General features: G+C 50.6%; 1 pseudogene; it reads right to left on the minus strand.

Moving 5' to 3' along the window:
- Window positions 1–4288: 4288 nt before the first annotated feature.
- Window positions 4289–5000, minus strand: part of LOC124621144 — a 2983-nt pseudogene continuing 2271 nt past the window's right edge.

Genomic DNA, 5000 nt, shown 5'->3' on the forward strand with positions numbered 1-5000 from the left:
AGAAGAGCGCCGGCCACCATAGGTTGTCGAAGGCCCCTGAAATGTCCACCATGATGCCCAGAACATACTTCGCACTGGCCGAGCGGACAGTCCGAGACACCTCATTGATCGCATCCTGTGTGGAGCGACCCCTTCGGAATCCGAACTGCCGATCACTCATGCCATGCAAAGCCCTGTGGCTCAAGAGTCTGTCAGTGAGCAGCTTTTCAAACGTTTTTCCCATCACGTCCAAGAGGCAAATTGGTCGATATGACTTGGGCGACTGCGGATCCTTATCAGTACCCTTCTTGATGACCACCACTTCTGCAGTTTTCCATCTTCTTGGATACTTCCCCAGTTGTAAACATGTATTGTAAATTTTGGCTAAATCTGGAGCAAGCTGAGGAGCTAAAAACTGTAATATTTCCACTGGCACCCCATCTGGGCCGGGTGCCTTCCTCCTGGCAAAAGTATGGAGCGCTGCGACCACCTCCTCGGGCGAGAAAGGGTACACGTGTGCTTCATTTCTGTATGGCTCAAATAGTGCAGTCCGTATTGCCTGCTGCTCCACAGTGTCCTCCTCGACGACATCATCCGGCAACAAGACCTTCATCAGGACTCTTGCTGTTTCTTCCCATGTCGTTGTACAATGTCCATCTTCCAGCTGCAGAGTAGACAGCATTGTGGGAGCTCTGATTTTTTCCCTTATAAGTTTATATGGAACCCCCCAGGGGTCCAATCCCAGCTGCTCATTCACAAAATTTTGCCAAGACTGCCGTCTTGCCCGTTGCACGGAATCCTGGTATCGGGCTTTGAGGCGACGATAGATCCTGAGATGGTACTGTCTCTCTTCTTGTATGAAGCTCCTCTGATAGTTACTCCTCGCCCGTCTGACAGATCGCTTGAGCTCAGTCAGCTCGGGGGACCACGGAGTAGACTGTTTGCGAACAAACCTTGCCATCCGAGGAACAGACACAGCAATAGCCGCCACAACAGATGCAACCAATTCGTCCACCGCCTCGTCCACATTATGTATCTCCGCGTCCGGTCCCAGCCTTGGAGGACGAAACACCTGTGCCAGCCGGTTCCAGTTCGTCTTTTGATAGTTATATCTCTCCACCCAGTCCCCAGGATCTTCTTCAAGCTCCATATAGTAATCAAAAAATATGCAATTATGATCACTAATTGTGAGATTACTCACAACTCTCCAATTCCTGACGTGCGGTGCTGCTCTTTGAGTTGCAAGCGTAACATCTATGTTAGAAACAGCACCCGCTCTTCCTGAATAGGTAGGCGGGTTGCCAGGTTGATTTATAACGTCAAGCTGCATCTGCATTATAAGATTTTCCAGCTCAGCTCCCCGCTCATCCTGCTCAACACTAAACCACAATGGGGACTTTGCATTAGCGTCCATACACACAATAACCGGCTTTCCCTGCAACCTTCTTAGAATCCAGTCCAACTGATTAAGAAATCCAATAATGTGTTGTCTGAATTGGCAGTATACATTAACAAAGAATAACAAATGCGACATCAGATTAAGTTGGACCACAATCACATGATCATTACAGAATTGTGTAAGCACAGTTGTTTTAATACATTTATTCAAAACGACAACCGCGCTCATGGGATTCTCACCAGAGAACACCACTTGCGCGGTTGCTGGAAATCCAGGAATCCGACCAGCACAGGAAGCAGGTTCTTGAATTACTAATATATCCAATAAATCGTCTTCCGCGATTTTTCTAAGCTCTTGCGTAACCAAGTGGCTACGCATTGCATTAATTTGCAATACTTTAAAACACCCCATCAACCAGGGGGATAAAAGACATGCAGGCGGCTGGCGGGCCATGACTTCGAGAGGTCTACCACATTTCTACCGTACATCTTCACCATGTCTTTGTATATTTTCTCAAGATCAAATTTACGGCCTCGCCTGGCAAACACCTGCTGCACCAACTCCTTTAAGTCATCCGGTTGCGACGGAAGATTTGCCGCGTGCAAACTTATGCAATCCACGTCCTCCAAGGCTGGATACGTGATATCTCCACCATTACTATGTCCTGTCCTCACAAGCTGCCTCAGTGCAATTGTTAACAATGCCGGCTCCTCGAGCCTGTTTAAACGCAACTTGCGTTCAAAGTCATCGTACACCCCTCCTGGACCAACTGCATTGTAAGAAGTACCTTCACCATTCAGCTTTACATTATTTACAGTATTCAACTTTACATTATTTACAGTATCCTCATCTAAACTACTACTACCACCACTACCACCACCACCACTAGTATCTTCAGTAGGGACTTTGCTCACATCTTCTTGATTCGATATCTGCAAATCTTGCTTCCCAGGCTCCTTCAACTTGGTACTCGACAGTCGACTAGTTAGCCGACCGACCGCTGTCTCCAAGTCGACATCCGTCTGGATGCCGACGTCAACCATCGATCCTCCAGTGGTGTCCCGTACCTCTTCCGGGTTGTACAGCGAACCTGTGGACAAAGCTTTACTAATTAGCTTACCCCGTTCCGCGTCCCTTTTCATTTTACTTGGTGATTTCTTTTTCGGCGCCTTAAGGGTCGCCATAATCAGTCCTTTGTATTATTCTATCGAGGAACATCCGGTAGGTGGGGCAGTCTTTCGGTCCACCACACTTTCTCCCCCTCTTTTTGCACGGTATGCAAATGGGGGCTTTGTCCTTGTCAGGACAGGCCTTTCTTTCATGACCCGCCTGCCCACAATGGGCACACAAGGCATGTTCTTCATGACAGTACTTGTTTGTATGATTTAAATCTTGACATTTGGTGCACCGTGGCACCGCCAAATAGTCCTTTATATTTAATGCCGAATAACCGACATATAGTCTGCCTATTCTGGTGAGAGGTTTCCATAATTCAGGTGAAACCTCCACTACGTGATGCACTGTGACTTTTTCTCTAGGTCCAACTTTAAATCTTAATCTAAACTGGGTATCAAACTCTTCCCTCGTCATTGTCGCGTCAAAATTCTGTACATATATTGCATCCATCAAGCTGTCGGCATTCATGTATGATGGAACATCATAAAGGCACATCAAAGGCCTTCGCCTCCGTGGCGGTTCGCACTTGACCTTGGCAGCCAGCTGAGGATTTGTCATGATCCGCAGGCTGTCCTCCGGAGTTGCCGTCTCAACAATCAGAACATTTTTCGCGGTTCTTACAGTGTTAATTTTTATTTTATCCCGTTTTGGATCAATGCATTTTTCAAATGCAGTCTTAACTGCCCGGATGTCCTCCCCTTCTTTCGGCTTAATGAACACTGTTGGTACACTTTTCTTAATATTTTCTTGAATGGTTTCTTTTGCCGTCGGCGCCTTTACCACAGGGGTACTCGCAACCGCGGCATATGATTTTACAACTGGTGGCTGATTCCTAAGACGTTCATTTTCTTTCTGTAATTCGATCAGTCTACCTTCTAATTGGGAATGGGCCATCGCCCACCTGGCAACACAATCCCGAATATTATTAATCGCCACGTTACTGATCTTTCCATTCTTTACACTGGAATCTAATAAACTCAAGAAACGAGCATGACGCTCGGCTACAGACAAATCTTCGTCGCGAACGGATTCAACCTCGAGCGCATGATCACTCTCCACTAGTTCGGCCATAATGACAGATGAAGAGTGAAAAAATGAAGGCCCGTCTCTTTCCCCGGACCGGCCTCTCTGGCATGGGGGGAGGCTAAATGCAGCTCGCTCACCGGTCCCGCCCCTTGACCAAGAGCTTTCAACAACTGAGCTGCTAGGTTTAGCACGCCGTGGGAACAGCGCACTAGTCCTCTTCGACTGCTGCATCATCGAAGTTTTCTCCCGCTCCCTTACCGACGAATGCCTCCCGCATTCCGGGAGAGCGGATTCACCCTCCGTCCTTCGCCCCCTACTAGGCCGAGTTTCCACCAAAAGGCTAAAGACCCGGTCCTACTCAGGTGCCGGGCCGGTCCCCCAGACGTTCGGGGGTCTGGACCCATCTAACCTAACCGGGGACGTGTCACCACGCCCCGGCTTGGCGGATCATGCCCCGGAATTCCAGGGGCAAGGCGGGTGACCTTCGCCGACTTGGGCCAGGATCCCGCCGCGACAAATGCAGCCGCCGGAACCGGCGTACAAGATATTCAGTACGCCGTCGCGCCCCTGCCCTTCGGTCGCCCGAAGGCTTAACAGCTGCACCCCGAGAAGGCGAGCAGGAGCACTTGAGAAGGAGAGGCTAAGATGTTCGAGTCGCATCCTTCCCCTGCTGCCTATTACCAACCATGAGCCCACGCAAATCGGGGCACATAGCATGAGACAGCCGCAGCTAGTAGATAGGGACAGCGGGAATCTCGTTAATCCATTCATGCGCGTCACTAATTAGATGACGAGGCATTTGGCTACATCAAGAGTGTCATAGTTACTCCCGCCGTTTACCCGCGCTTGCTTGAATTTCTTCACGTTGACATTCAGAGCACTGGGCAGAAATCACATTGCGTCAACACCCGCTAGGGCCATCGCAATGCTTTGTTTTAATTAGACAGTCGGATTCCCCCAGTCCGTGCCAGTTCTGAGTTGATCGTTGAATGGCGGCCGAAGAGAATCCGCGCACCCGCGCGCCCCCGGAGGAGCACGCTAAGGCGGACGCGGCCTCGCAGCAAGGAAGATCCGTGGGAGGCCAAGGCACGGGACCGAGCTCGGATCCTGCACGCAGGTTGAAGCACCGGGGCGCGAATGCCGCGCAGGCGCGCGCATCCTGCACCGCCGGCCAGCACGAGGCCAACCAACGGCGAGAGCAGACCACGCCCGCGCTAAACGCCCGCACTTACCGGCACCCCTACGGCACTCACCTCGCCCAGGCCCGGCACGTTAGCGCTGACCCACTTCCCGACCAAGCCCGACACGCCCCGATCCTCAGAGCCAATCCTTATCCCGAAGTTACGGATCCAATTTGCCGACTTCCCTTACCTACATTATTCTATCGACTAGAGGCTCTTCACCTTGGAGACCTGCTGCG

Source organism: Schistocerca americana, chromosome 6 (genome assembly GCF_021461395.2).
Source record: "Schistocerca americana isolate TAMUIC-IGC-003095 chromosome 6, iqSchAmer2.1, whole genome shotgun sequence".
Lineage (NCBI taxonomy): Eukaryota > Metazoa > Arthropoda > Insecta > Orthoptera > Acrididae > Schistocerca > Schistocerca americana.